The 10,027-nt window shown below is 37.0% G+C and overlaps 2 pseudogenes; both read right to left on the bottom strand.

Moving 5' to 3' along the window:
* The window catches only part of LOC109254660 (atlastin-1-like), a 128,248-nt pseudogene extending 125,277 nt beyond the window's left edge, over nucleotides 1-2,971 (bottom strand).
* Nucleotides 2,972-8,285: 5,314 nt separating this feature from the next.
* Nucleotides 8,286-8,596, bottom strand: LOC109254662 (protein S100-A11-like; annotated as a pseudogene).
* Nucleotides 8,597-10,027: the final 1,431 nt, after the last annotated feature.

Here is a 10,027-nt window from a genome sequence, read left to right on the forward strand (position 1 = left end):
AGAGAGAGATATTCTATTCATGTTTTTTCTCATATAAGGACGTCAATCCTATAGAATTACCAATCTCCCCTTACAAAACCTGATTTAACCTTAATTGTCTGCTAAATTCCCTGTCTTCAAATACAATGAAGGTTTGGGCTCAATACATAAATTTGAAAAGAACACAATCTAGTCTATAACCCCTGCTTTGTCATTTGAAATATTTATTTATTTGTGTCACTTCTGTTTTCGGCATGCTGTACATTTTTTTCACTGACTCATTTAATGAGCATCTATGCAGAGTTCTGATTCCAGACATAAGCAATAAGCACAAGTCTAATTTAGATATTTTTCTTCTCATGGGGCTGAGTAATTATACACCTACAACCACAAATGTAAAGCAGTGATAGCTATTTTTTAATTTAACACATATTTCTTATGTATAATCAAAATATATTTGCTTCTCTATTCTCTTGCTAATGTGTTTGATCAGATTCAGCAGTAAAAACAGTCAAATAATTTGGTCAAATAGCCATTTATTGATAAATTAGTCATTTGGAACTATTTCAACCAGTAGAGTTAAGTGGACTTATTTGGGATATAAACAAAGCTTTATAGTAGAAGAGTGTTTCATTCGAATGCAATGAGTCTTGTTGGGTGTTTTATTATAAGCTAAGCATATTAAAAGATTATAAGAAAAAATGCATATAAAGCACTTTGTCCAGTGCATGGCACATAATGAGTGGGGTTTTTTTTTGTTGTTGTTGTTGTTGTTGTTTGTTTTGTTTTCGGAAATACTTGTTTCCTACAAAGTGTGATCATTTTTCTAGGAAACAGGACATATCATAAACATGACAAGAATGTAGTTCTTTTGGAGGAAAGGGATCTTGAACACATAGTTTAATATCAACCAGGACGGCTGCTACTAAGAATGGAGGATAAGGGGGGACCTGGGTGGCTCAGTCCGTTAAGCATCCGACTTTGGCTCAGGTCATGATCCTGTGGTTCGTTAGTTCCAGCTCCATGTCAGTTTCTGTGCTGACAGCTCAGAGCCTGGAGCCTGCTTTGGATTCTGTGTCTCCCTCTCTCTCTTCCCCTCCCTACTTGGTCTCTGTCTGTCTCTCTTTCAAAACTAAACATTAAAAAATAGATTAAAAAAAGAATGGAGGATAGTAAAATAATGATAGAAACAAGTAGGGTTGCTGAGCTACTTTTGACAGGAGGTCAGGGGAAGATCTAGGACAGGTAACAATTAGTTTATCTCCCAGTGCTCAGAGGTTGAAAAAGAGTTTGCCTAAAGCCAAGGTCTTCAGCTCTGTGATTGTCCTTTATTTTGCCAATGAAATCCCCCCTCTTTCTCTATGCAGTCCATTGTGGGTGTCTTTTCTTAATGGAAGATGTGTCAGAAAATGGACTTAATAATTTTGTTCAGCATCAAGTATACCAAACTGATCAGTTAGTAATATAAATATTTATGTTACTTTGTTCTCATTTCCACCAAGAAGGACAATTAAAAAAATTCTCCCTGGTGGTGGTAATATCACACATAAAACAGAATCTCAGTATGTACTTGTTTATTTCTATTTTCTTTTGCATTAATTGCCTATTTATTGTAAAAGTCTAGTTAATTTTCACTGTACAAAATTTTGCCAGTGTTGCTTTATGTGTTTAATTACATCATTTAATTATTTGCATGATTTAACAGCCCATAGGCTACCAGAGAAATAATCGTTTTAAAAGCTTGATGTTGCTGACTCTTTCTGAAGGAAAATTGGAAAAGATTCAACTTGGAGAATGATTGATTTCTTAGTGATATCTTCCTGTCATAAACCCAAGATATTTGAGAAAGACATGTTATAATTTTTCCACAGCATAGTGAACTGCCAGATACCAACACCTTAAAAACTTGAAGGTATTAAAAGGAGAATTGTGTACCAACAGTAAAACTTCACCAATGTCCTATGGTTTCTATTTTGAATAAAATAACTTTTAAACGTCCTAGCAGTCAATGGGAATTCAGAACTATTTTATTCAGTGATTCAGACAACTGGAAAAAGCATCGTTTAAATTGTAGGCATACTGTGTTTATGAAGAAGGTTCTCCAAGAAATGTTAACTGTAGTGAGCATTCTAATGATGGCTGTGCAAATATTAAACAGCCTCTACAATTATGTTTCTGTTTTCTTTTCACTATTGAATGTTTACATTCTTTAAGCATCGCTGATCGATAGCTTTCATTGACTTTGTTTTCTCCTTTCTCAGCTCTTTCTTTACTTATTTTGCTTAATGCATTTCTTCACATGGCGGTTTATTTATTTATTTATTTATTTATTTATTTATTTATTTATTTCACTGTTGATGTGGGGGGAAAGATTGACCTCTTTTTATTAACAGCTTGAATTATCAGCAGGCACTGAGGTTTAGTGCCAAGTAAAGAACACACAGACGAGCTTATTTTTTATCCAGTACCACTTTTAACCTTGAATACAGACCTCTGGGTAATGTCACATGGGATTCTTGCTGAATATTTGCTGAGGGCTTCTTTTATGCTTGTCTCAGCCTTGGTTTAAAACAACATCAGGAGAAAGGATCACCAAACTGCTTTCAAAAAGGTCTTTTCTCATTTGCCCTTTCTCTCCCAGACTTTTTCACCACTCTCGCTTTCATGAATACTGAGCTGTGTCTTAACTCTCTACACTCTGTGTGTGTAAGGACTCAGTGGTTTTAAACATTTAAACATGACACAGAAATTCACTGTGACAGGATTCAACCCATAATCTCTATGGGCAAGTCCCCAAACCTGGTCTCCCTATTGTAATCTTCTCATTGAAAGACAAGAACATCACCATCCACTCCTTGTACAAGCCAGAAAACCAGCAGTCATCCTTGCTATCCTTCTTTTCTCTCACTGTGAAGTTCAACAAAAAATTCTGTCGCTGTTCATTCCTAAACACGCCACATTTCTTCCCAGTTCTGCCCATCCCCATGGCCATCACCACTAGTTTAGAACAAGTGTTTACTATCTCTTGTCTGGAGGGGGAAACTTCCTAACTGATTAATCCACAGTCACTTTTGGGTCTTTTTTAATTGCCATAACACTGAATTTATCTGAATAAATATTTAATGATATCACATGCTTCATCTCGTACATGAAACACTTCCATGGATTCTCGTTACAACTAATATGATCTATAAAATCCTGTTTGTTTTCGCTCCTTTTTACAGCTTCATTTCAACCTATATGTCCCAAACACCTTTTTGGTTTTTCAATTAGACCTTTTCCCTTCTATTATAAGACTTTAGCACATACTGTTCCTTCTACTGAAAACTCTTACCTTCATCGGTACCCTCTGACACACATACATACATACATACATAAAATCAGTTTTTGCAAAATTATTTCCTTCTTATTTATTCATGTTTTAGATTGTAGTTACAATGCTTTCTTCCATGGACAACACTTCCTAACCTTACTAACTAGATCAGTTATCTCCTATGTGATACTTAGCTCATGTTTCATTTTACATTTATTTCTAGGATTAATTAGGTTGTGGCTGAAATTTCTATGACGGTAGGCTCCATATTTGTTTTCATTTAATATCCGATCCTTGACATCTGGCTTACTGTCTGACATAATATCTACTCCATAAATATGTATGGAAAAAAAACTAGCCTTTGTTTAGTACACATAAAAGAAGTGCAACTCATTTTCTACCTAACATTTCTTCATGTATTTGAAGAGAACCACCATGCTTCTCATTCTGACTTGGACCTTCTTCAGGAATAATTTCCTTCATTTATTTAATCAGTCTTTATATTAAATGCTTTTGTGACCCCTTACAATCTTGATCATCCCTCCCTGAGTATTCCTTTCACTGTCTAGATGAAATATAGATAACTCTGGAAGTGGTATGCCCAGAAATGAACCCAATATTCTATGTAACATTTTTTTCCTGTACATATGTCTCTCACCTTCCCTGTTCATTCAATTTTATAGAGAATCGAAGATTAGCTCATAAAGTAGCCATCATGGAACCATTATTAGACTAGCCACCCTAATTTGTTTTTGAGGCAACTTATTTAATATTTTTGACATAATTCCCGATTCGGTTTAGTGTACAATACAATAGTTCTTTCTTATTCACTTTATTCATTTTAAACTATAGTGAACTTAGAATCGTAAATACTGAATGTAAAGATTTTTTATTTTGATGACTTTGTTTTTGAGATGAGGAAATGGAATCCAAAACAAAATTATGTGCCCAAGGCCCTGGGAAACATCAAAGTTAGAACTGGAATACAGGTTTCCTGACTCCTAGCCTAGGAAAAATGTAAAGATATACCAATGTTGATTAATGATTGGAATAACATCTTGGGAGAGCCTTTTAAAGAAAACTCTATTTTTTGCATTATTTTGTACCTATTTTATACCCACTATTCAAGATTCTGTTTCATTTTATCTGAATGGAATTTGGCTATCAGCAGGAAGGAAGAAAAAATCCCATGGTGATTCTTTTAATCTTACAATTTATGTAGCTAATGTATTAAACAACTAGTATTTATTTTTATTATTTTTTTTTCAATTTTTAGAGGAAGAGAAAGCATGAGTGGGGGAGAGGGGCAGGGATACTCTTAAGCAGGTTCCACACTCAGCATGGAGCCTGACGCGGGACTTGATCCCACAACCCTGGGATCATGACCTGAGCTGAAATCAGTAGTCAGACACTCAACCTACTGAGCCTCCCAGGTGCCCCAATGGTTTGTATTTTAGTAACCTGCTATTATAGTTGCTATTAAAATAATGATAATGGTGTTGTTGCTAATAATTAGATGCAAGAGAGAAATGCCATTCAATACTTATATAAAAATGAAACACTGCTAATTTTTAAAAAGTTTAATTATGTAGGTAGCACTGTATGAACATTTAGGAAAACTATGTTTTTCCTTTAAGCTGGGATCCCTCTGTATTAGTAGCCCCCTTGATTTCCAAGTTTTTTTTGTTGTTGTTGTTGTTTCTTTGATTAAGAGGAGTAAAACCTCCTCGTTCTATTTCTGATCCTCCCAGCCGCCAATCGTGAGAACGTATGCCACACCACCCATATGTTCGTCTCCAGATGGCTAGCCTGCTTCTCTCAGTTCCCCCACCTGCCTGGGCCAAAGGCATGCTGTGCTCAGAACCCCATGTATAACAGGGAAGATGCTGGCGCCTGCTGTCATCTGTGCACTCTCATGTCCACAGCTTCACAAGAGAACAAGAGAGGAAAGAAAGAAAGGCAGGGGTGAGGGGAGCAAACAGAGAGTTAAGGGAGGGGGAGAGATGGGAGGAAAAAAGCAAAGGAAAATGGGGAAAGAAGGGAGGGAAAGATTATAATTCAACAAGAAAAGTGTAGATATTTTATGATACCCCGTTGTTATTTTGACAATTTAAGGAAATGCATACAGCATACTCAAATATAAAATCAGTATCCTTTAAATATAGTTATATAAAACAAAACACAAATTCTTGTTCTGACATTAGAACTGATGCTGTATTGAACTGGCCCTGGACATGAATGATGGTAGATAAAAAGCTTCAAGTGGTTTTCTGTTGTTTTGTAGGGAAGACACCATGCATTTGTGTGCCATGTGTCATATATGTTGCTAAGAAATAATATGCAAGATATAAAACACATGTTGCTGATGTATATAGTCATAATGTGTTTGAGTTGCAACTCAAGTTGAAACTCTAGAATAAAAGAGAGATGACAAAAATCACAAAGGGGATTGCCTCTCTTTTAACTTTATTTCCTCTCTGATTTTCACCCAGTGTACCATCCTCAACCTACATCAGAATCACCTTGGACAGTCAAAGAGAACCATGCAGCAGTTAATCAAGGTTGTTGTAAAAGTTTGTCATAATGCCCCAAAGCCTTCCTTTCTCAAGAAAAGTAAAAGCCAAATGTTATTATATCGAGAAGAGCCTAAAGACATGTAAAGAGGAAGAAGGGAAACTGGTTGTAAGACAGTTGCAGTAATCCAGGGGAGAGATAATGGAGGACTGGAATAGGATAGTAATGATGGAGTTGGGGAGATGTGGGTGCATTCTTGACTGGTTTAAAGGTAAGACTTATAGGGGCGCCTGGGTGGCTCAGTCGGTTAAGCGGCTGACTTTGGCTCAGGTCATGATCTTGCGGTCCGTGAGTTCAAGCCCCGCGTCAGGCTCTGTGCTGACAGCCCAGAGCCTGGAGCCTGTTTCAGATTCTGTGTCTCCCTCTCTCTGACCCTCCCCCATTCATGCTCTGTCTCTCTCTGTCTCAAAAATAAAATAAATATTAAAAAATTTTTTTAAAAATTAAAAAAAAAGGTAAGACTTATAGATTTTCCTTATCAATAGGCCCTAGAATGAGCCAGTAAGAGATGAGTTAAGGTTAAGTCAAATGGACTTGGCCTGAAAAACTGGACAAATGAAACTTCCCTTACTTGGGTTGGGAACGAGTGTAGATGTAGAAGGCTTTGTTGGGTGGGGAGTGGGAATAGATTGGGAATTGTGTTTGAGTATGTTGATTTTAAGTTCCTGGTGGAGATTTCCATTAGGCTATGGTTGGAAGGAAAAGTCTGGGCTGTTGTCATCATAGATACTATTTGAAGAAATTATGTAGGATGAGATCCCACAGGGAATGGGTGTCATAATAAGCAATGAGGAGATGAAAGTATTGTGTGATGAATGAGACACTAATATTAAGAAGTCAAGGAGCTGAAAAGAAGCCACCAAAGGAGGTTGAAAAGGAGTGGTCAGTTGGTGAAAAAATGAAGAATAGATGGTGTTCTGGAAGGCAAGTCAAAAGTTGTTTCAGGGATGGCAGAGTGATCAGTAAGTTCAGAGATAAGTGGAGAGAACATACGATTAGACATATTATTAATAAAATGAATACAATTACTAATAAAAAGAATGGTTAAGCCCAATTATTAACTATTCATACTTACACAAATCACAGTAAAATATGAAACTAAGATAAATGCTGGAAAAGAAAAGATGATATTTTATAACAATGAATAATAACAATAGAGACAGCAGAAGACATAGGGTCAGGAATCCTCCAAGGAAATGATCTTGAGGTGATGAAGGATGAAGAAGGTTGCGCACATGCACACACACACACACACACACACACACACACACACACACACAGTATATGTGTGTGGCACCTTAGATACAGGATTGTGTATGTTTAGGAGGAGATTCTTGAGAACCACCAAAGATGAGAAGTGCACCCCATTGTATCAGGTAGGATGCTTTTGGCTGCATGTAAGAAAGTTACTGAATAAAAATGTGACTTACAGACTAGGAGTTGATTAATAAATCTCAAAAATAAGTGCAGTGAGAGGTAATTCCAAGGAAGTTTGTAGTGACTTCATGATATCAGAGTTCGACATCACTTCTATAGGGACCCTCTTAATCTCCCCCTCCACATTCACTAGACGGCTGCTGCAGCTCATAGTGACAACCGCTACAAAAAATTTCTAAGGCAAGAAAGAAGCAAGGACTTTCTTCTCACATATTTCTTCCTTTCTATCAACTAATAAAATATTTCTCAGCGGCTTTCAGCCAAGTTCACTTCAGCGTACCTGATCAGAACTAGGATCACTGGCCCTTCCTAGCTGCAATGGAAGTTGGAAATCCACGTTTCAGATGATTTGAGATTCAAGTTTGAAGACAAAATTGTCGTGTGTTGGTAAATATTTAACAAATGGCTGTTGGGAGGGGCCACATGTTTGTACATTTATAAGGGTGTTATAAATTTCATTGCTGTAAGGGATATGTAGCACAATATTCACAAATAACCATAGTATATATAGTATTCTTTATGATAACTTTCCTATATCTTATTTATTTATACATAATATGTCCAACAAGCGTTTTCTTAACTTTGCATCTGTAGCTTTGTATCACACTGTTTTTGCAGCTCATAAGCATAGTTCAGCATGAATGTCAATTGATAATTTCATATGAGTTAATGAGTGATACAAAAGTCAAACAACAGTGAAGTGCATGTCAGAATTTTACCTATTTATCATTAATGTGAGGGCATCTTTGCTAGATCTTGTGTGTGTGCATGTGTGTGTGTGTGTGTGTGTGTGTGTGTGTGTGTGTGTCTGCACTTTGAAAAACACTATTGCTTTATTACCTACCAGCAGGACTGGCCTGCATGGGGCATTGGATGCTCTGGGCTCAGTGTATGCGTAGGATGTGAGGAGGAGATGAGTAGTGGGAGTTTGCTTTGAAGGAAAGGGAGTGATCTGGAGGCCAGGCCCAGGAGCCCCTCAGATTCACTTCCATAATTGGGTAGACTTTGTAAACGAGTCATGGCAAGGTTTGGCCATGCTGCCAAGAAGATTAAGAAATTTTTGGAAATCTATCTGTGATCAGAATTGAAGTCCAGGTTCTTCCTCATGTGGTAAAGGATAGTAGGGTCCTTCTGGTTCTTTCTGAAGGCAGCCAGTTCTGTGTTCCTGAAGGTTAGGAACTCTGCCTTGGAGAGCATGCCATTGTTACCCTCCTTTCCAGCATATTCCTGGAAAATAGCAATCAGAGACTCGATGCACTGCTCAGTCTCGGCAAGGTTGGGCATTTTTGCCATGTCTGCATGAAGCAGGCATGGAGGCTGTTACCCTCTGTGGTGCTGCTTTGCTAGATCTTCGAATACCAGAAAAATAGTTCACAATGTGTGTTCTTTTCATAACGCAACAGCACTGATGTGACATACTTGTGACTTAATCTACATTATTAACATTTTTACATTACTCCTAGATAATTGGCAAAACAACGAATCATGTTTTGAGTTGTAGCATTTGCCTGGGTTTTTTTTGGTGGAACTATTCTCAACATTGCCAGTTTCATGCTACCAACATGACAACCCTAAATATAGAGTTGAGGTGTGCAGTGACATACCATTCTGTAGAATTTCTACTCTACACATGCAATAAATGTAAATAAACTCAAGATAATAGATAATAGTACTCACTGGTAAGATAATTAGAAGTTTTGAGCTTTTACTATAATGCTTTTAATGCAATTAATTTAATTGTGAGTTTATGGAGTTTGATTTTTGATGTCTGTGTTTAATAACCAGTTTGCAAGATTCCTGGAAATTGAACACTTGGCTCTCACAGGCCTCTTTGGATCAGGTCCACAACCAAGACATAACACCAGTAAGGAAGGAGGAAGGGGATGTTGTAGAATTTGCAGTTTTTAAACATTTATTTTTATTTAATTTTTTTAATTTTTTAACTTGTTTTATTGTTTATTTTTTAAAATTTACATCCAAATTAGTTAGCATATAGTGCCACAATGATTTCAGGAGTATATTCCTTAATGCCCCTTACCCATTTAGCCCACCCCCCCCACAACCCCTCCCGTAACCATCAGTTTGTTCTCCATATTTATGAGTCTCATCTGTTTTGTCCCCCTCCCTGTTTTTATATTATTTTTGTTTCCCTTCCCTATGTTTATCTGTTCTGTGCCTTAAAGTCCTTATATGAGTGAAGTCATATGATACTTGTCTATCTCTGACTAATTTCACTTAGCATCATACCCTCTAGTTCTATCCACGTAGTTGCAAATGGCAAGATTTCATTCTTTTTGGTTGCCAAGTAATTCTCCATTATATATATATATATATATATATATATATATATATATATATATATATACACACACACACACACACACACACACACACACCGCATCTTCTTTATCCATTCATCCATCGATGGACATTTGGGCTCTTTCCATACTTTGGCTATTGTTGATAGTGCTGCTATAAACATGGGGGTGCATGTGTCCCTTCGAAACAGCACACCTGTATCCCTTGGATAAATGCCTAGTAGTGCAATTGCTGGGTCATAAGGTAATTCTATTTTTAGTTTTTTGAGGAACCTCCATACTGTTTTACAGAGTGGCTGCCCCAGCTTGCATTCCCACCAGTGCAAAAGAGATCCTCTTTCTCCACATCCTCACCAACATCTGTTGTTGCCTGAGTAGTTAATGTTAGCCGTTCTGACAGGTGTAA

Source organism: Panthera pardus, unplaced genomic scaffold, assembly GCF_024362965.1.
Source record: "Panthera pardus isolate Hobbes unplaced genomic scaffold, ASM2436296v1 HiC_scaffold_8, whole genome shotgun sequence".
Lineage (NCBI taxonomy): Eukaryota > Metazoa > Chordata > Mammalia > Carnivora > Felidae > Panthera > Panthera pardus.